At 36.9% G+C, this 23,726-nt stretch overlaps 1 long non-coding RNA gene across 2 annotated transcripts; it reads right to left on the bottom strand.

Annotated features, from left to right (window-relative positions):
* Nucleotides 1-10,744: 10,744 nt before the first annotated feature.
* On the bottom strand, nucleotides 10,745-13,563 carry LOC135083471 (uncharacterized). 2 transcript variants are annotated; one of them, XR_010259617.1, is made up of 4 exons: nucleotides 13,337-13,563; nucleotides 12,405-12,619; nucleotides 12,000-12,227; nucleotides 10,745-11,240 (listed from the first exon to the last, which is right to left on the bottom strand). It is a non-coding gene; the product is annotated as an uncharacterized LOC135083471 (long non-coding RNA). The 2 variants fall into 2 exon arrangements; XR_010259616.1 differs by lacking the exon at nucleotides 13,337-13,563 and having other exon boundaries at nucleotides 12,405-12,828.
* Nucleotides 13,564-23,726: the final 10,163 nt, after the last annotated feature.

Here is a 23,726-nt window from a genome sequence, read left to right as displayed (position 1 = left end):
CTCTGCAAGAGTTTGAACGCTTACCTGTCAAAGAGATGCAAGAGCTTCATCTGGCACTGCGCGCTTGAGGCCGTGGAGGACGCTGCTTGTAACCTAAAAGTGTGCGAGACCCGTTGGACCCCGGAAGAAGAGAGGAACGTTCAGGGTAACGGCTTATAACCGCATGGCTTCCAAGGTACCCACTTTTCCATCCTTCAAGTAGGAGTCTTTCCGACCTGACATCGCGCAGTTATCTTAACTAGTAGAGTCTTTTAATATTTAGGCTGAGTTTTAAGAAATTTGTAGTGGCAATAATATTCACCAAACCGAACCTAATTAAAGACCCTGAATCCCTTGAGATTGGCACTATTACAGTAGTTATTATAATATCGTAATTGTTAACTATATAGGAGCATACGAGATAAAAATAAATTGTGTCAATTGAGAGGGAGCTGTTTTATTTACATTTTCTAATTTCACACAAGGAACGGTAACTTATATAAATTTCTGCAAGCCGGACAACCTCTTTTTCACGTGCAGACAATTCACCATCTTCTCCGTCTGCACCGGTGGCGGTTCAATTCCAGTCACCAAGCCGCCAGGAAAAAAAACCCTTTCTTGCAGTGTGTCCTATGGAGGACTCCTCTCGCTGGCCATCATCATCATCATCAGGTCATTTAGTCTCCACTGCAGGAGCACGACCCTCTCTAATGTACCAGAGGCAAATGGAGGATTTGGCCTACGCTCCCCTTTCTGTTCATACTGGTGGAAATATCTCCTTTATAGTATTTGCGTTCTCTGGATCTGTAGGCTACTCTGTATTGCCCAAGAGTGGGCAGTAACAGCTCCATAACTAGATTGCAGCCGAGATGAGCTATAGACGCGACAATCCTGTCTGTTCTGACCGCAGTGACCGCTGCCTAATGGGACGTTTATCCTATGGAGGATTTCCCTTTCTGGCCATACGGGTGGTCATATAATATCTTCTTTATAGTACCTATTTGCGTTCTCTGGATCTGTAGGTTGCTCTGCATTGCCCAAGAATGGGCAGTAAAAGCTCCATAACTAGAGGCAAATGGAGGATTTGGTCTACGCTCCCTTTTCTGGCCATACTGGTGGTCATATCTCTTTTATGGTATTTGCGCTCTCTGGATCTCTACACTACTCTGCATTGCCCAAGAGTGGGCAGTAACAGCTCCATAACTAGATTGCAGCTTTAATGAGCCGTAGACGCGATAATCCTGTTCTGACCGCTGCCTAATAGGACGTTATTGTCCTATGGAGGACTCCTCTCGCTGGCCATATGGGTGGTCATATCTTCTTTATAGTATTTTCGTTCTCTGGATCTGTAGGCTACTCTGTATTGCCCAAGAGTGGGCAGTAACAGCTCCATAACTTGATTGCAGCCGAGATGAGCTATAGACGCGACAATTCTGTTCTGACCGCCGCCTAATGGGACGTTTGTCCCATCGGAACGGCTCTATCACAATATCACAACTTGCATGAGTTTAACGGGTTATGGCTAAGTGAATTTGATCGGCAAAGGGGTTAAATGAACTGGAAAATAGGTAGGTAGATGTCAAAACGTACCTGATCCATAATCAATAAATAGGTAATTTTTTCGTTGAGGATAACCAAACCAAAAGAAAGTTGGCATCAAAAGTCAAATACTTAGGTTCCTTGTTTAATATTGTTTTGCTAAAGCTCTTTGTAAATTGGATTAATTTTTCTATTTTGAGCTATTTACTTATTGCTTGATGTTTTTCTATCATTTTCATCTTTGTTAACCAGTTCACTGTTTACACACGAGACACGAACGGCGGTACGAAGTTCGCCTAGTCAGCTAGAAAAATATATTATGTATGTAGGTAGTTGAGTGTACACTATATTATCGATTGTCAGTAAATTATGAAAGCATGCTGAAAGTTCATCATTCAAACAATATCCCCTCCGAGTGAGCATCACCCTACGAGTTAGGGTTGTCACATGTTATGATTAAATATTATGTAGTTTGTGACCGCGCCGTGATTACAAGTTGCATAAATAAATGAACATAAAAAAGTACTATAGTTCTTTGTTTCCAGTTCGATCATGGGTACCTAGTTAAAATCATTGTTGGCTTAATTCGACTCGATCGTCTCATAAAAAATAATGATTTTGTGCTTTAGAAGGCACTTTATGCCACTAGTGATATAAGTCTTACTTTACCAGATCAAAATTCTTTGTTCCTTAGTTACAACTCACTAAAATATCGTCGTTGGAATCATTAACATGGCGCTGGACGTAGGCCACTACCAACCGGTCAATCTTGAAATCATTGGGGGAGGCCTATGTTCAGCAGTGGACGTCCTGTGTCTGAAATAATTATGAAGATAGTAGAGATTGTTAGAATAAAGTAGCAAAAAATATGAGAAGTTAACATAATCTCATCTTCACAAAGAACTTTATTGTAATACCGTAGTAAAGCAATTGGCAGCCCTAGCAGAGTTATCCCAGGGTGACCACAACCCGTCATCGGGTTAGGGACAAACCTTTGAGTTAATTAATAACGTAGATTGCCGGTGAGCTATTAAATGTTGGGCGCTGCGGGCGGTGAGGGGTGACCATGGTGACAGTTTTTTGTTTTTAACAAATAAGTACTGGCACTCGATTATTTTTTGTTTTTATTTTGGAATACCCAGACTCGATCATACATTACGGTTATATTCGTCATTTGTTTTTGGTAATGGGCACCTGTAAATGGGTCGCTAGTGTATGTTTACTTAATGTAATATTATAAATCTTGATTTTCCTCAACAATGAAATAAATAATGATTTTAATCCAATGGCAGTCCTTTGCTGGACGTAAGCCTACTAAGGAACACTATAAAATCTTTTTCCCATAATCTTCCACAGTGCCCATAGCTTCATTTAGAATGAGGATTTCTAGTTCAAGTTTGGGGGCGAGTGTTAGGACTTTACCCAACAATGGTGCCATACATGGTGATTGCAAATGCGAAAGAAGTCTTCCTAATGCTTTAGCTTACCAGTTTTCGCCACTGTCTCAGCCACAAACTGGTGACAGCAACTTACTCGCTAGTGTCGCGAATGTCGCTATGTTTGTTTATTTATTTAAAATCTTTATTGCACACACAATAAATATTGGTTTAAGTTTAATGCCATAACCTTTTTCAGCTAACCAAAAGTTAGGCAAAACAGAGAATTTGAGTAGTATGTTCTTCTGATTAAATTCGTTGCGGGTCCACTGACAGTTTAACTTTCCCCCGGGAAAAACTTGACCTTCACTAGTTGGGTTTTTATTGGCGGTCAAGCTGTAGGTCCTGGCTACACAGGAGTTGCAGCGGTGGGTACGAGAGGTGGGAATAGTGTCGAGAACTGGTGAGCTCAATTAGGGAAACTCTCATTGTCTTGAAAAACGTAATGAGGGGATGGGAAAATCCTCAAGAACTTATGAACTCAATTAAGGAGGCCCTCATCTACTATATAAAAATAAGTCGGGATTTCCTCCCTGACGCTATAACTCCAGAACGCACGAACCGATTTCCACGGTTTTGCGTTCGTTGCAAAGGTCTCGGGCTCCGTGAGGTTCATAGCAAAAAAAATCCAGGAAAATTAAAACGGGATCCACGCGTACGAAGTCGCGGGCGGCCACTAGTTGTCTTTGAAAATTACGTAATGAGGGGACGGGAAAGTCCTCAAAATCCCTCAACCATGGCCCTCCTAGCTCACCTGCGGCTGTCAGCCGTTTGATCTTCTGGTTATCCTTTATCTAGCGCAACAAATCCGCTAATTACTTGTTATGAGCTCAAACAGTTCAATTTGTTCGCTAACGGCCGTGCGGCTGATAGGTAACTAGGTTTAGATTTAAAAAGGTAATTAAGATAAAGGCGCGGGTAGACGCAAATTTCTTTATAATAACTTTTAATTTAAAACTAAGATAGAAAGCTGGAGAAGTTGCATTTGTTCGTATGTGGCTTCTTACCTTTTCTTTCTCTCTCTTCTTATGGACTAATTTCACTCCGCAGTTTCATACAATTAAAAGTCATCTATGTTGCTCCATGCATGTTGCTATTATTTCTTACCAAAATTTTATAATGACACATGGAGCACCGAGCTCCATAAAAAATGTAGGTACCCTTTTTTAACTTTTCATTTTTATTGTGACAATAGGTTCTATGACCTTCAAGTCAAAAAATAAAATATTAAAGTTACTTTAGCGGTAGTTGATTCGCCTGTAGATAGAAACGTAATAAACAGAAAGACAGAGTGTTAGCATCTGTTATTAGTGTAATACAAATAAAAATCAATAATCATTACATTTTACTTCGAACAGTTTAGTCTCTCATGAGAAATACCACCAGTCAACACTAAAGTAGTAATCGTAGAGCCATACTCTACATATCACGCCCGGCCCAAACTGAGCACTCTGTATCACATTATGGCACTGGCAAATACCCCAAATGTCCAACATCCAATCTCCCGACTAGCCTTTCGGGGGGAAGGGGGGGCTCAAAACCAATCAATGTTGCTTAATTGGCGCTTTAATGCTGCCGCATTCAACAATTACAGAGGTCGCTGTCAACCCGCGGATGTAGTGAGGGGAAATGGTTGTTCGATGTATCGATATTGCATCGATTGGAATTAACATATCGATGGAATGATAATACTTAATAGGTGTCCACTTTGTGGGTGGAAGTCCCACTCTGGATGCAGACCGCTACCAACCGATCAATCGTCCTGTGGCTGAAATGATGATGATAAAGCGTTGGAACTAGTGAGCACTACTTATTTTGGGTTTACGTACCTAATCGGAACAGTTATTAATTTAAGTGTGTTATTTTACAAATTACTTATTGCTGCTCAGATTAGGCTCCTCCCACTCCTACTTTCAGTGCAGTGGGGGAGACAAAACTCATAATGAAGAATCCCTCTATGAGTCAAAGCACACGATGCGTTGCGGTGCGGCGCGGAGCGGTATCGCTTCGTCGTTTTACATAAAAATATCTTTGGCGAGATCTGAAAAACATCATTTAGAGTAGGCGCACACCGTTGATTTTTAGTTGGCCGATAGTTGTGCTCGATTTTAATTTGTATGAAGAATCGGCCAAATCGAATCGGCGTAGTGTGCGCATTCCCATACATGCCCATACTGATCAACTGCCCGACTAAACTATCGGCCGATAAAAAATCAACGGTGTGCGCCTACTCTTAAACTGCGATGTCCAACCCACCTGCCAAGCGTGGGGTTTATAGCAAAACCCTCCACTATAGTGGAGGAGGCTCATAGTCCAGCAGCGGACTGTAAAGGGCTGTTAATGATGATGATGATGATCTTTGGCGAGTAGTGAGGCTATCGATTGAACATCGATACTTTCTCGCACCCGCACATCCCTAAACACAAATTGTTATATGGTCGTCGGTGATTAGCGCCCCCCTCCCCCCCACTTAGCCCAATCAATCCTGAACAACTCGGTTAATTTAACGATGGTTTCCCAATTAATAGGTTGTTATTGTATCATCGGTTTTGACGCGACTTTGACTAGGTTTTGGGAAGGGTAATGAGAAATTTAGGCTTAGATTACATTATGGAATTAAGTTTAGATTAGAATTAAAGTTTGGTGGGAGAGGATTCCGTGTAGTGTTAAGTTCTCCTTTAGTGCCATATTTTCTTCTTCTTAGTCGGGCACTCTTGTCAGAGTGGTCGTGGTTGCGCTGACGAGGTACATGGTGGGGTGATGTCATCTCCGAGGGTAGCTCTCCTGGCGATGTGCTTCCATTTCTGACGGTTAGAGGCGTCGCGAGTACACTGGACCATGGTGGACTCAGTAGCCTTCGTGATGGCGTCTATCCAGCGGGTTGGCGATCGACCGCGTGCTCTCCTGACATACTTTATGTTTGATAAATATTTAAATAAATAAATAAATAGAATAAGGGCACAGTTTAAAGTCACTCATAAATAGATGAATTTCTTGGACAACATAGATTGCTTAATAATCTTGTGTGTTCAAACAACCAGTTCAAACAAACAACAATTCATCCTCAAAAAGTGTGGGGATCGAATCCGCGACCTCAGTTACCTATACGAGTAGGTATTAACCAAGTTTAAAACCACTAAGTCATAAGTAAATTGACAAGAATTTTCCTTGGAAAATAAAAAAAAACAATATTTTTGAGTGCTACATAAAAAATGTTTTGTTATGAACAATTTTATGTTCACTTCAATTTAATTTTGACATCATTCCATGATAAAATCAATTAATGCCATTTTAAATTGAATTGCAATCAATTCCAATAAAAGCTAAATACAAAGTGTTGCACTTAAAAATTGAATTGTACAGAAAGTAATGAAAATAATGAAACAAGTTGATCGGTGGCCGTAGGGTTGACAGCTGACTGAAATTGGGTCAGACTGATAAAGCTGAAGAGGGCCTAATGATATGGCCTTTAAACATTCATTAGATTAAACAGGAATTCATACCTAAACTAATTAACATTGTCAAACATGAACTTGACCTTCATTGGTTGGGTTTTTATGGCGGTCAAGCTGTAGATCCTGGCTACACAGGAGTTGCAGTGGTGGGAACGAGAGGTGAGAATAGTCCCGTAACACTAAAGAACATTAACAAAGATTTAAATGTCGACGAGGTTATTTTTATAAATGTCCTCCAATCGACTATGGTGGTGACTGTGGTGAGGGCAAAATACAGTAAAGTTAAACAAACAAAAGAAACTGCTAGAATAACATAAATGTCTACCTCATCTTGCGAATTACTGAAACCTAAAAAGTGAAATTATAGTAAAAATGTTCATGACGAGAATTGGACAGTAGAGACTATCTAATTTTCAGTGGCATTTGGAAAGAACAGACTAAGCTGATCCTGATATTTCAATAATTTTAGGAGTCGGCTAATACAGGGCAAGTCAATGTCCTGACTGATTGTGATGTTTCATTTTTTTTAAATTAAAATACTAAAATCCTTGGACATTTTACACTGCGCTTCTAGTCCCAAACAAAGCAAACTATGGGTACTAGAAAACGGATATAAACATACCTTAATATTTTTTTTGCAAATACATACATATTATACTCAGTAAACACCCAGTCCAATACAAACAAATATGTTCATGCACACAAATGTTTGTACTGAGCGGGAATCGAACCCGCAAACTCCGGAATAGTAGTCCGTTTCGAACCACTACACCAAACGGCCGACATTTACCTCATAATTTTGGAAGCTGTTGTCTTCTAAACTGGCAACCCTAGACCCAGGTCGTCGCGTGTTTCAATCAGCGAATAGTCCAGCGCTGATTACCGTTAAATATTTAGGTGCAATTCCGTAATGCACTGCCATGGTGTTGCACCGCCACTTGCGTAAAGTGGGGTGTACATAGGCGGATATACGAATATTTTTAGAATGTTCTATGCCTTTTTTACCCGGCTGCGAAAGAAGGAGGGTTAGGTTGGAGTTAAATAGTAGGCAAAACACTTTTTTAACTAGCATTTAATTAACTTGCAGTATTTTTGTTTACTTATGCCAAATTTACGATTACGAATGTAACTACCGTACCTACTATATTGATGATTTATTGCTTAACCACAATATTGGCACTTTCACTGGGTCTTACAATTTAGGCAAGTTGTGCAATGTGGAATCAGTTAGGGCACAGCAACTTCTGGAAGAAGGTAGAACGACGTTCTTAATTGATCAGTTAAATTAAATAAAGTAAATGTAACATATTGAGTTTTCACAAATTATATTGTTTCAGTAAAATATTTATTTAGAAATAAAAATGTGTGAACCAAGCTTTATGATAAATTAATTATCTTTTCTGATCCCATCATTTTCAACTTTTTAATGACTTTTGACTTTTTCAGCGCTCAGCTAATTCCTGAAAGTGATTTTTGAAATGACATCAAATATTTTAATGATATTTCTATTTTTAATCAAGTAATTTATATTGAGTAACACGAGTAAGAATTTATTGAACCATAATTTAGTTAGAAGCATTAAAAATAAACTTAAAATAATTAGTTTTCAAAACGTAATAAAACTTTTTTGGTTATTTTTTAAACTTTTTTTTAGAAAGAATTATAAATCAAAATGTCATAAGTTGAATAACCAAATGCCCCAGACATAGTTATGTATCAGCAAAAAATCATCTACCTACACTAATTAGCTCTATCCTAATTAATAATCAAAGCAAACAATTACACGCAGTTAAACTGCCAACCGAAGTAGTAACAGTACATAATCCACTTAACTAGTTCAAAAGCTAGCACGTTTCCAGTTAACCCGCTCGCCGACAATCACGGCTACAAAAGATCCCACAAAGAAGACGGGAGAAAGAAAAAAAAGTCAAATCCGTGACACGATTGGTCGATCGATGGGTGACGTCACACGCCCCGCCCCCGGCATTCTCCGCACCTGAGATGAGATAGCCGTAGATCTGTGTAAGTGCGAATAAGACAAAATTATATCGACGGTGTCGCCTTCAACTTTGAAACGACGTATGTTTTTTACGCTCGCTAATCTAAATTGAATCTTAGAGCTGTAAAAATAGGGTTGAAATTAGATTGGATGAAGTTGAGGTTTAAGCTGAGAGAGACATGATAAAGTGGTCAGTTGGAAAAGCTGTGGGCTAATTCAAATGCATTTGTCGAGAGTAGAAATCGTCTGTCAAATAATTTTCTAGTAATCAATTTTGAACTGATTGTCAAGGTAATACAGTTGAAAATTGAATATCAAAGCCAGACTACGCCTAATGTCAGATCAGCCGATGGTAGATGCCAAATTTCCAATATCGCGTACGAAGACGGAGAACTTTGTCAATATAGTGGTACATAAGGGTCATAATTAGTGGATGCCGACGATTTTCGCGCTGTCATCTCAACGACTGCCCACCCTTGTCGTTAGAGCAGTCGACTGGATAGAAAGCATGGAATTAACATGGTGATTGATAAACTAGGTGCAAATAAGCATAGGTATTTTATAACCACAGAATGCTTTTTGCTTAAATTTGAAAATAAAGGATATTGTTCTGCGTCCATACATCGTTCGCCCCAAGACCCCCAAGCAATGAAATAATGATTTTTATATGTGAAATTACTTAACGATTGTCACCTTATACCTACTCCACTAGCTTTTCGCTCGCGGCTTCGCGAGCGTGGCCTACATTAGGTACCTACATATTTTACGGAACCCTATTATTTTCCAAAATAAAATTTAGCCTGTTACTCGTGGATAATGTAGCTTTCGAATGGTGAAAGAATTTAATAAAAACGGTCCAATAGTTTTTGAGTCTATTCATTACAACCAAACAAACAAAGTTTTCCTCTTTATAATATTAGTGTAGATACTTAAAGCACGGATAAGCGGGATATTCGTTACAATAGGAAAAATGCTTCAGATTTTGAGGTTATTAGCATAACAGAAGTACATTTCCATTTTCTATCTTCTATAGGTACTTATAATAAATCTGTAGAGAGGTCAACTCTGTACATGAAATATATTTTCAAAATAACTATCAGGGGGTGATACTGATGCCAAAAATGCAATCAGTAAAATTTTTGTCTGTCTGTCTGTCTGTATGTTCCTTATAGAAACAAAAACTACTCGACGGATTTTAACGAAACTTGGTACAATTATTCTTCATACTCCTGGGCAGGTTATAGTATACTTAGGAATTCCCACGGGAACAGGAATTAGCGGGAAAATCCTTTTGTATGAAAAATCTAAACCGCTTAAGTTAGACGCTTTAAATTTCGCACGTAGGTACTTTAGTAAACTAATTCCCACGGGAACTGGAATTCGTGGGAAAATCCCTTTGTATGAAAAATCTAAACCGCTTTAGTTAGACGCTTGAAATTTGACATGTAGGTATCTTAATAAACTTAAAGCTTAGTTACAACAGGATATTGCAAAATTCCCACGTGAACGGGAAAAAACATTTGAACGAAAAAATCTAAACCGCGTAAGATAGATGAAGGGGGTAAAACGGGATCCACGCGTACGAAGTCGCGGGCGGCCGCTAGTTGCTAATAAAACTATTTATTGTCAAGAATTATATGTATAATAATGCGAATTCCCGTTCCCGTGGGAATTAGTTTACTAAAGTACCTACGTGCGAAATTTAAAGCGTCTAACTTAAGCGGTTTAGATTTTTCATACAAAAGGATTTTCCCGCTAATTCCTGTTCCCGTGAGAATTCCTAAGTATACTATAACCTGCCCAGGAGTATGAAGAATAATTGTACCAAGTTTCGTTAAAATCCGTCGAGTAGTTTTTGTTTCTATAAGGAACATACAGACGGACAGACAGACAGACAAAAATTTTACTGATTGCATTTTTGGCATCAGTATCACCCCCTGATAGTTATTTTGAAAATTATATTTCATGTACAGAATTGACCTCTCTACAGATTTATTATAAGTAGGTATAGATATGTAGGAGAGACGTCTTAATTACACTTTAAATCGTAGATCGATTAAGAACCCCTTTGTCAAACCGTATGAATAGCAGCAAATAGAACTTTGCGTATTGGAAAAATAGGAATGCCTACGGAAAAGCCAAACATTTTTTAAAAAGAAGTTAATATATTTTACTTACATTTAAATCCAAAAATTTGTCCTTTGTCCAGCAGTGGACGTCATTTGGCTGAAACGAACGAACGAACGAACGAAATCCAAAAATATCTTTATTCCGACCCAAGGGTAAGTAGGCAGTTATGTAGGTATAAATGAAAATACGTATGTAGGTACTTATTATTTATTAATGGTCATGTTCTACATTTTCTATTAAATATGGGCCCAATACATCAATGATGTCGCCATCACAACAAAGTACCATAAATGGTTTAACGAGATTCCGATATTTGTATAGGGAATAAGTTTTTTTTTTGGTATGCATAATTGCTACTTTTTTGCACATAAATGTATGTATGTATCATCCATGATGACAATAGCCTTTCTTTGTGGTAAATCGTTTCCTGGCTTCCCGAAAAGAGACTGGAACATAAAGGTTTCTTTGGGCTACTTCCTCTCTACTAATATGTTGTAACCCTAAATGTGCTGGTACGAAATGTTCCTCCATCATACTGCGTGCTTTCATTACATATTTTGTAAGAGTACTCCTTGAAATGCCAAGTAATGTAGCTATTCTGTCATCTGAATCACCGGTCCTCAGCTTCATTAAATAAGCACCAACTGTAGTAATTCGTGCTCTCTGATAGTATCTATGGCAAAGAAGATCTGAAGGACGAATCTGAAAATAAAATAAAACATCAGATTCACAGTTCAACAATAAGAAGAGCAATATTTATATAGGATTAACGACTTTTGTGTGTAACGGAATAGTAAGATGAGTGATGAAAGATAATTTATGATTTGAACGCTGAATGATGAGGAATGATTGGTCTATGGAGGAAACGAAAGGGATGAATGAGGAACGAGGATTGAGAGTGAGAATAGTGGTAGTTTAAAAGAGTAGTCTGTTGTTATGCAGGAAGTATAAATAAAACTTTACTGAGTTTATTTGGCTCAGGGAATTTTTAACTGGCTTTATAATAGTAAAAATTATGTTTAATATTATGTAAGTAATAATATTGCAATATTTTAATAATATAAGTCTATTTGTATTATACAGGGTGGAAACGATAAGTGATCTATAACACTTTTAATATTGTGTGGCTGGCATACATTTAGTATGGAGGCTGAAAACATTGAATTTTCGGATAGATCCAGTTAATTCTGTAACTATTTACTGATACCGTTAGAAAGAGCTCGTGAAGCACTTTCAGGATGAGTAACCAGTTTTTCGATATCTTGTGTAGTTTAGAAATAATCGAGTGAGATCACTTATCGTTTCCACCCTGTATAACCTGTATGGATGAGAGTAGTGGCAGATTGAAAGCAATGGAAGGAGTTGAAGGATGGGAAGGCTGATTCGGAAAAAACCTTTTTTATTATTATAATAAACCGGCATAATTATTTTTATGTATTATAAAACTGGTAGGGCTCTTACCTCTCTGGGTTGAATCCAATTTCGAACAATGTTTAATATATCTTGATTATTCTCTGTATCCAAACAATGACTTCAAGTTCGCAATAATGAACAACCACATCCAACACAAACTTGTTGGTGACCTACCGGGGCACCGGTTGGCATATCTGGAGAGTCTTGTGAAGTAGGTGTGGTATCTCTTTGCAATAATGAGTGACAAGCCCCACAGATGTAGTCATTTGCAGTAACCTGTTTAAAAATAATAATAATTAGAAATAAGTTTAAAAAAATTATCAGTTTTTTAATGTCCCGCACTTAAATTATTTTATTTTAGTATTAATTTACAGAAACCAATAACTTTACAAGAATTAGACTGATTGTATAGCCAATAACATTTTATTAAATAAGGACTTTAGCGTGCATTACCTCTAATGGAGTTAGTCGTTCCACAATTATGTTCCTGATGTTAATATGATGTTGAGTGTTAGTTCTCAGGGACATGAGCTGATGTGAACGTGTTCTAGGCTCTAGTGTTCTACTGCAAAGCACACATTTTCTGCTAAGATTTGAAGTAGATGCATTTGTGTTGTATCTTGGGCTTGGGTCCAACATGTTGTGCATATAAGATCATAAGCTGTAACCTGTAAAAATAAATAGATTCATTGCATGCCATGCCACACATACTCCTGTGCGTTGAATAAATTGAGCCGCAAACCATAAAAAAATGATAATTCAATATTATGTGCTGTTAGTAGAATTTTGGGTCAGAGGGTAGGGTTAAACAGCTTTAGTAAATAAGCATTGTTGTTATAATAATTAATTATGACGTGTTACAAACTTAGTTACAAAAAAAAAAACATACGGGTCGAATTGAGAACCTCCTCCTTTTTTTGAAGTCGGTTGATAATAATCTAGTAGTCTTATGCTCGTTTTCACCATCAATTCCTAATTTTTAAGTGACCCCTATGGTAACCCAAAACAGGAATTTTGTTTTCAAAGGGGTCACATAAAAATTAGGGATTGATGGTGCAAACAGGCATTAGTTCCAAAAAACAAAACAAAACAAGCTTTCATTGAGAGCAGGGAGATAGTGTCAAAGTAAATAATTCCTTAGATTTACACCAAAACCAGCTGGATTGTCAACATAATTGTTGTTTCGCTCATGCCTCCATTGCGCTGTACCATCGACTAGTTTCTTACAATCGAATCGGGCCTGGCTGTCCACACTGTCCAGGGTTGAACCACAGATAATAGCGGAACATTCATTTCAAGACAACCCGCCATGAGAATGGCAATTCAGAAGTTTGGCAAGGCTAGTACTTATTCATAAGATTGCAGAGCAAAATGTAGGTACTTACCGATCGAGGTGCTGCCCATTGTTGTGTATAATTAAGTTGCTCATTTTCTAACACCATAGAACCACCAGCCGAGCCTTGGCCGAGCCACACAAAAACAGTAAATCCCAGGCTGAGTATGTCGTTATTGCAATCAATCAGAGTCCGTTTGAATAGCCAAGTTTGTAGTTAATAAAGTTCCGAAAATAAAAGCTAAAACACAAACGAATCACAAAGAAGGATCAAGCAAGACAGCAACACAGCAAGAGTGAGTGAGAGAGAAAAGGTGATGCGAGTGAATGACAATTTGACTAACAAATAGGGATGTCCATTTAGAATAGACATAATCGATTAAATTGATCGTTTTTGAAAAATTTTATTTTTAAACATTGTGTTGCTATAAATATTTATTTTATTTATTTAATAGGACAACCAACAAGACATACACTGGAAGACAATCAATATTTACAACGTATTTAACTTAATCTAAGTGCTGCCTTAATTATAGGTTGCCACGGCATGCAATAGTGGACTTATACATAAACAGTGTCTACACTTAAAGAAAAGAGTAAATATGTAAATGTAGGTAAATAAATGTGATTAAATATACATAAAATGCAATAATCCACTGAAGCGCTGCGGGCGCGGCGGATCTGCGCCCGTCTAAAGGTCTAATGATTAGACTCTAGTCTAATCGATCATACCATTATTTACTTAAATCGAATTAAAAAAGCGCATCTCTGTCTCTGCTCTGTCAATATGTCGGTGACTTTGATTTCGTTTAAATACTTTTAAAATATTTTTTCGAACTGCAACTTGTCCGATAGGTTTGGACACTTGCAAGTAAATAAATAAAATATACATAAAATTATGGTACATACTAAGTCTTTGAAAATCTTAGGGCGATTTTTATCAATGTCCTTTGTCTGCTCGATTGCATTGATGGTAAGGAGCAATGGTATTATCTATAATATCATTGGTAAGGAGGGACTGTTCTAAATACATATTATGATAGTTGAGATGGTTGAGAATAATTCCGGGTCGATCGCTTCCACCTTCGGCCTAGATAGTACCTACCTACCTACTTATACGCCAAACTATCTTATGATTGTTATGCATTGTTAAGTAGGGTTATAATACCTAATTATGATTGTTATGCATTGTAAGTAGGGTTATAAATAATTATAATTTACATAAGCAGCAGGTCGGTTATTTTTATTTAGGCAAATGTAATATTTTAAAAGACAATACGTACGATCAGATATTAAGATCAAAGATAAAGATTTCTGCTGTGAAAAATAATATAAAACAGCTAACTTCTATATCAAGTTCCAACGTCGCTATACGTACCTACCTACTTAATGCTACTGGATTATACGTTCATAGCTCAGAAGTTTAGTCCTTTTTCAGCAGTGTTTAGTAAGAATATTATTACAAATGGGCTTTTAGGTATTTTGTTCACATGGAATAAACGACAAAGTTCTTAGTTACTTATCCAATAGGTAGTAGTAACATATATGTAGAAAACAGGAACTTAGATGCCAACGAAAGAAAATAGGCTATCAAATGTTGTTTTGGGGACTTACCTTTATAAAAATATCACATTTAAAAATTCATACCATTTGTTGTTATTTAAAAAACAATGTCAATTTTGACGATTAACTGAAAGTCTATTATCTATGAATATAGTAGCGATATATGGTATCCAGCGGCAATGGCAGTGCAAAATTTTGACAATGACTGTAGTTATCATACTTCGAGTTTGTCCATGGAGACGGCAAAAGTCCTTTAGTTGGCCATAAAGTAAACTTAACGGAAAATGTTACTTAATTGATACCGAGGCGCAACCTGGAAGCATTGCTAAGTGTGCTCCTCGTTACTGGTTCATCGTTCGTCATCGTCATTGTTCGTAAAAACCGGGTCGCGGCAGGCAAATAATAAAATTAGTCTTATGTCTTCTCCCTTATTAACTTCGATGGATAAATAGCTAAACCTCCTTGCGCGTAACTGACGTTTGTTGGAAAACCGATTTTTTCAGGCCATCGGATTTTAATTTCAAAAGTCATTGACCAATCCCAGTTCATATAATAACTATTATGACGTTTTCTATTGGCCAAAAGATTTAACTCTCTAAAAATCCGCGTGCAACCATATCCTGCTTAAATATTGTGCACTTTATTCAGCACAGATTAAACAAGCTAAATGACAAATAGAATAGATTGAAATGACAGATTGCACTTGAATTACCCTACTGTTATTGTTTGGTTATGGGTTAACCGATTTGGTTAAATTTGTGTGTTAACAGGCAGATGTCCGGTGTTGCTCTGTCTCGCTCTGCCTCATACGGGCCAGGTGAGACGAATAGCCCTTGATTGGCTGCGTATTGATTAGTTTGATTAATTCCAATTGAGTTCATTAACATTTGCGTAATGGGGGATTTGTTCAAAGGCTTGATATTAAAATAAATTCTCGTTTAGCGTTTCAATATTTCTATTTCATTGTTTTTGTTCCATTGTTATTATTCAGACAATAGATCACTATTATAATAACACTTTTAAGCGAGTTTCAAAAGTAGTTTAGCCAAGTCAAGTTATTCAAAACGTCGACAAAACTGAGCCAAACAACTAATAAACGGTTTACCTCTCTCAAAGCTTCCTAACACCTTGCACAATCGGCCAATCAAAATAAAAAACTATTCAACCATCGCCTCTCAATACGAAGAAACTCAGGGGAAAATGCTAATACGCCGCTTCTTGCTTCTCGCCAAACAAAATCACATTGCGACCCCAAATTTCGCACTTTCAATGGGCAATTTCGCTCACCCCTCTACTAGGCTCCGCCCTTTTCCCTACCCCTGGCATTGTTTGGGCCGCGCGCCAGTCGCGTTCCGAAACGTATTCGAGATGGACGTGCCTGAAGAGCGTTACTATGGCAACCAAACGCCAGACCGTTCCGAGACGAACAGTCCGCGATCGCAAATGAGCAGTCCGAATTCTACGTCATCTATAAATGTCACAGATCAAACGTTATCGCTACAGCATCAGCAGAACTTAGAGACTTTGAATAGGATGGGAATGTTTTTTCACGCTCAGCAAATGCATTTGAATCAGAGTTTTGAGTCGGTAAAGTCGAGGTTAGGCTTGACGCAAGTGGCAAGTGTGAGTCAGGGCCCGCGGCATACGATCGACGCGATTTTGGGCCTGAACGGTGGAAGGGTTAACAGAGTGCCGAGTGAGTTCGAGCAGAGAAGAGAAGAGAGGGAGTGCGAGCCGGTGCCGGTTTCGCCGGGAGCGGTGGAGAGTGCCGGTGAGTGGTTTATTGTTTTCATCTTAACTATTGTAGGTAGGTGATAAAAAAAGGCTTTAAGAAAGGCGCACGACTCCTCAAAAGTTTTCTTGAAAAAGGCTAGTTATTCGTTGTTTGTTTTGTATTAAGTTTAAAAGTTAAAAGGATCTGGAGAGTCAAAGGCTTTTGATGTAACTTTTGTTATAAGAGTGATAAAGAGTGTAAAGTAGAATTAAATGCGTAGGTAATCCACGTTCGTTATTAACCCTCGCTGTACGAGGTGGGGTGTGACACACCCCAGTCCTTTAAAAATAGCCACAATTTTAAAAATTTGCAAGTGCTGAATTTGAAATTCTCAGTAGCTGGAATTATGACACTGCTGCTTCGATCAGCGTTGCAAAATCAGTCCAGCGGTGACTACCAACTGAGTTACATGCCTTTAAAGTGCGTGTGGGTGTCACACACCCCACCTGGTACGGGACGTTGTTAAAAAGTAAAATAAATCTAACAGTTTTGGTGTAATTTATATATTTTTAGCTTTGTCAATTGAATAAAATTCAATACAAATATTATTTTTCATGATTCTTACGGTATCTGAAATTTTCAAGCACTTTTAGTCAAATGAGATGAATTTTAGTGCGAATCTGGAAGTTTAGTACTGAGATCCGAAGATGTATGTGAACATACACTTATGGGCTACAATTTATACTTGGTGATACAATTTATGGGCTACTGAAATGGAATAACATATTTTATAAATAAATAAAATTGTTACGCTCCCATTTTATGCATTGAGCATACTCATTTTCTTTCATCAGAATTGTGGTAAATTGAAAACTGATGATCAAAACAAATTTATACCCTTCCAGTTTTTAATTTACTTTTAAATTATAAGTAAATACTTGTACTTTGTTAAATAAAAACGGTTGTCATAATTAAAGGCACTAATTAAAAATTATACATAGGAAACTGATTCCTAAATTACAAGAACAACGGAAATTGTGTCTTTTTGTTTTTTTATGATAAAAATGTTATAATACATATTTCCAGCTCAGAGCATTTCTTAAACCTAATTAGCATACGTAAATAATCAATATTAAATATTAAACTCCACCTAAAAAAATGTTGAATGAAAATTTTATCACTTTGTATATTGGGGTGTGTCATACCCCACCTGGTACGGGACGTAACTTTTAGTCACCTCGTACACGGAGGGTTAAAGTTTTTGTAGTTACTAACATCATGCTCATCATCATCCAAAATGAACAATAAATAGAGAAGGAGCTTTACTTTAACATGACTGTAAAAAATTTAAACTAGATCTTGTTAAACCTTTTAGTTAGTGTTTTTAACCAATTAGCTAATTTAATTAAAACTTTTTGAGTATTTTAAAAAAAATTAAAGTTAATATAATTAAACTATCGAACGTTTTAAGACTTGAAGTTTTGATTATAAAACCCAAAAAAGGTTTTGCGAGCTTTGGAACTTAATTTTTTTATTTCAAAAATATTTATACCTACTTTACCACAATTTCCTTTATATTAAAGTGTCATAATTTCACAATATACAAACATAAGCGCCCAGCTTCATTAAGCTCATTGTGGAGCTTTCAAAGCGGAGAGGCGTAGCTTTTCTCCCGCCCGCCCCAGTTAGCCGCCCGCCGCACGGCGCCGACGGAAGTGTAGTTTCTCTCGAGATGACGCGGTTTGGTGAAAAATAATTAAATAGTAAATATTTATATGTACTAAAGTACATAAAAGCTTTTATTTAATTTTGTTTACTAAGAAACATTTGTGCATGTAAATATTTTAGTTAAAATCACATTTATGATTTTAAAACAACAGTAAAATTAAATTAAGGGAAAAATAAATAACCGGCATGATAAAAATAATTTGTGTTTTTAATCTTACATAAAATACCTCAGTAGAATACCATTAATAAAATTAAAACAACTATTTCAGCCAGGTAGAGTCATGTCAGATGTGTGATAGGCTTAGGCTGAGTTGCACCATCTTACTTTAACTTTGACAAACACTGAACCGATTTTGATGAAATTTGGTATAGAGATAGTTTGAGTCCCGAGAAAGGACATAGGATAGTTTTTATCCCGGTTTTTGAAACAGGGACGCGTGCGATAAAGTTTTTCTGTGACAGACAAAATTCCACACGGGCGAAGCCGCGGGCGGAAAGCTAGTAAGCAATAAACCGACATAAACACATTGTAGTTCTCGTTTATATAAAATTGACTTAAGGCTGATTTTTCAACCATCGAATAACTTTTAACTGAAGTATAATGTTGGTCTATTAACAGTTTCGGTTTTCGAAATATGCCAAATTTTTTTTTTCTTGAGATAAAAGATATCCGACGGTTTAAAAACAGCCCTTTTAATTATTGAATGCATAAACTTGACTTTTCATTAACAAAAACAAATTAATCGTAATAACTGTAGACACATAAACCAATGTTAATTTGATTATTATCAAAATCGGATAATTGCTCTGGACGCGGTCTTTTTGGAAAGGTAATTTGTTAGCATCAACAAATTATTTCGATTTCGGGAATTTGTTAATTTTGGGGTTTACTTACAATTTTGTTAATCTGACTGAACTAAATTTAATTTATCAATTTAGTTTAATCAAAGTATAATTAACTTCTGGCCAGTTCATCAAAATTAAATTTTCTAAGAATTAAACAATTTATAGTAAAAATGCAACATAATAATTTAAAATATTATAGGTAATGCTAAGTTATTTTTGCTTTTACTCGTAGTATAGTTAAAAAGAGGGTAAGAGAAAAATTACAATTACGAGATGTAAAATGTAGGTACTATTTAATTTCTCCGTAAAAAAATATTTTTATGCGCTAAGATATTTCTAAGAGGTCGACATAAAGAACACCTAACACCACCTTTTATTTGTTTATCTGGCACCATTGAATACCGTTTAAATAAACTTTTTAAAACATAAAATATAGGTTTCTATAAAGTTCTTCCTAAGATATAAATTAAACATAGGATGTTTTGCCTGATAAATTTTACATTACCCGTAACTTGGCCCGTGCGAGAAAATAAATTATAAATTCAAAACTTGCTTGTTTTATACACGGCACATTAAAGTAATAGCTTAATATCATGTATTTAGTGAAGTTTTATGCAAAATGGACATAATATCGCGTTAATTACAAACTTGTTACAAATTATATTCCATAGTTTGTCTGAGGTTTGAAAAAATATTTTTATTCAAAAATTAAAAGACTAGACAAAAAAGTTGCTCTCAATGTTCTTTATTTATAGACCAGGCTAAATTTTTGAGCCATTCTTAGATATTTTTAAGTGTTCGTAGCATAATTTGTAGTTGGTTCGATTCGCATGATAAAGCGCTTTAAAAATACATATTATTATAACGCTGAAAGTTTTAACGTTTTTTAAAAGCGAACTAAAGCTCGAGTAAAGTCGCAGCCTCAACTAGTCTTCTATAAATTAATTTCATAAAACCATTAACTAATTTACAACAAAATAACTATGACTTGCATCTACACCGGACGCACGATCGATCGAGGTAATGCTTATTGATCTACAGATCAATGATTAATGCAGAATGATTTCTCAATAGATCATTGGTAGAAAGCTACCGTTGACATGCTGTTTCCGGCGTGTAAGTATTATTATACTAAACAAGTAGCTATTATGTGTAATATTGGGTATATACTGATCTGAAATCGATTATTTATAGATTGTAGTTTTTGATTTTTAGTTAATGCTAAAAGAGGTTTCGAATGGATCTATTATTTGAATTGTCCATATTAATAAATATGTATTATAAATGCGAAAGTACCTCTGTCTTTTCTGTGTCTGCTTCCTACCACGCTTAAACTAAATAATAATAATAAAGCCTTTTATTTCCGAAACATTTTTACATTTTTACATTTGACGCTTTCTGAATTTAGGATAACACTTATATAGAACAAATGCTTCACTTAAAATAACTTTCACAAAATGTCTAAGATTTCGGTGTGCCTATTGGCAAAGGCCTCCTCCAACTCCTTCCATTGCCTTCTGTCCTCCGCCACTCTCATCCATAGAGGTCCTGCGGTCAACCTCAATTCATCCTCCCATCTTAAAGCCTTGCGACCTCGGTTTCTGACGCTTAAACTACTTAATCGAATATGAGGTAAGTATAATTGTTGCAATTCACGAAGGCGAGTGAATTTTACATGTGTGGTGGCTCGCTACGGTTTTTTTTAAGTTTTGACAGACATTACCCTATCGTTATGTGCATGTACACACACACACACAAGTAAAGCTCACTCGCCTTCATGAGTTGCAAGAACTATATAGAGATACTCGTAGTTTTAACCTAGAGTAAAAACTATCCTATGCCTTCCCATAGGATTTTTACCCAACTGCACCAGAAGGGTATTTTTTCCTGGTTTTTATAAGGAGGATACGCGTCCGGTTGTCTTTCTGATAGTTTTTGTTTTATTGGTGCACAAAATATTACTAATAGGTACTCCTGTTAACCACTCGTGCTAATAAGCTGAATATTTTATGCTTGTTACGAGTAGATTCAGCGCTGGGATATGAACCACTAGTCGGCCTAGGCCCCGATTGCGGTAAAAATTTTCAGCTGCAACGCAATTGGACGACGAACGAAAATCAGCTATTTGAAAATCCGTAACGCGGTATCTATCGTTTTCACAGCTAGTTGAAAGAAGTTGAAACGTAGACGGAGAGTAACTGGGCCTTTACTTGTACGTATAAGCTGACAGAAAGTTACTTTATCTCAAACGCAAATCAAACGTTTCACGAACATTTGCTGTGTTTTAGTAATTTTTGTTACAAAAATAATGTGTTCGAACTTTTAATGGAAAGTGCACAAGTCTGTCGTTTTGTCTTTGTTAGCGCGTGAACTAATTACCGTGATACCGAATTGCACATCAGCTGGAATGAAATTGGAGCGCGATTCGCGCGCGACTGTAGATGAAACGCGAATGAACGGGAGACATTACAAATCAATCACCACTAAAGTTACAACATCATTTTGTTGTTACTCAATTTTCTCATATCACTCCAATGAACTTAAGAAATGTGTGTAAGGCCCAGAACAGACAGTGAAATGCAACTGCAACGAAACTGCAACTGCTAGTTACTTTTGAGTTGCATCTAAGTTTCTGCCATAGCGTCCGTTGAGAGACCACACATGACGCGACCAGTTTGAAAGTTTCAATTTCGTTGCAGTTGCGTTTCACCGTCTGATCTGGGCCTGACTCTACATTTACAAAAAACAGCCAACCAAAAACCCCACAATAAAGCTTATTAAAATAGTAGACTTGAATTAGCGTGATTCGTTGTAAAATTAATTTGGTTAATTATGTAACTGCGTAAGCAATTAACCGCGTCTCGGACTTAGCCTACTTTCGAGATTGGTTACATGATTAGTAAACCCAAACAAAAAATAGTCGAGGTCGGGGACTATTCTGTAAGCGATCGAGAATTTAAAGCTTTTAATATTACGAACTAGCTTTCCGCCCGCGGCTTCGCCCGCGTGGTATTTTGTCTGTCACAGAAAAACTTTATCGCGGCGTCCCTGTTTCAAAAACCGAGATAAAAACTATCCTATGTCCTTTCCCGGGACTCAAACTATATCTATGCCAAATTTCATCAAAATCGGTTCAGTGGTTTAGGCGTGAAAGCGAGACAGACAGATAGACAGACAGACAGACAGAGTTATTTTCGCATTTATAATATTAGTATATAAGTACCTATAGATGGATTTTATTTAATTTTTTCAAGTAAACTATTTTAATTGCCAGGTCCTTTGTTTGCCTCTAGTAATTTAGAGAGGGATGATCCTACAGTGGAGATCATAGCGATGATGATGAGCATACAAATTTTGTTACTTACATTATTATAGGTTAGGTATACCCATAAAAATGTAAGTGATAAGATATTGAACTCTTCAAGGAGTTATTATTTATACTCTACATTATTTTTACAGCTCACGCCTCTGTCGTCAGTTTTGTTACAAATAGGAATGTGATTTTTCCATTTCACCTAGTTAAATTAATCAAAATTGCAACAGTAATGTTAGCGTAAGAAGGTTAACAATACATACACAATTAATAGGTAGTTTACAAGTCGAATATTTAGGTGCTTGTTCTAGTATAGATTTTATTTTTGTTGAATTATATTAGAAAGTTAGTTTTGCAGGGCAATCGAATACCGCACTTAGCCTCATGATTGGGCAATTGTGCGCGATTTGTGGTTTATCTTCCTACTCCAACCACCCCAGATCCCCCCAGAAGGCAAGCAGCCCCTCTAGGTGATACAAGCCTCCTGCAGCGACGATGGTGATCGAAGAAATTGAGCCCGTTGTTCTTCCACGCCACTGCACTCCATGAGCACATGCTGCGGTGTTTCCTCTGCCTCCATGCACCCCCTGCACAATGGGCTGTACTAACTAAATGTAACTGTAACTAACTAACTATATTAGAAACATAAATAAATAATAGTTTCATGATTGCAAAGCGTTCGATTCCAAAATCGGCCACCTGCTTAAGCAGGACTTGTTATAATTTGTGTGAAATTAAAAATTAACTAATCGAGTTACTTATCATGATCGTGGTTTCGTGTGGGGTGAACGAAACCTTCCATTCGCTACGTAAAGTACTTGTTTACATTTTGACATTCGAATCACGACACAAGAGGTTAACAAAAAAAGGTTTTTTGTTTTTATTGTGCCTTTATTGTTACTCGCATAGGTTTATAGTGTAACTTCAGACCAGTGTGCCTACCATGAGTTTACGTTAGGTGAGCTCGCTAGCGAATACGTCAAAAAATTCTATGAAGATCTTATTTCTTGAAAGTAGCCACTAGGGGCGCTGCACAATATGTCATACATTTAAATGTCATTTTTTTACGCAGTCGCTAGCGAGCACACCTAAAGTAAACTCATGGTAGGCACACTGGTTTCCAAATTCACCAAAGTGTAGCGGAGAAGTGTTTTGAGTCAGTAGGTATTCATTATTTTCATTGCTCTTTTGCGCTCCGCACAACTCCGCTCCGCCATGGTGGAAACCGGGTCTCATGGCTATTGATATATCATTATCATCAGGTAATTTATTAGCACC

Source organism: Ostrinia nubilalis, chromosome 23 (genome assembly GCF_963855985.1).
Source record: "Ostrinia nubilalis chromosome 23, ilOstNubi1.1, whole genome shotgun sequence".
Classification (NCBI taxonomy): domain Eukaryota; kingdom Metazoa; phylum Arthropoda; class Insecta; order Lepidoptera; family Crambidae; genus Ostrinia; species Ostrinia nubilalis.
This window is presented reverse-complemented; position numbering and strand designations above follow the sequence as displayed.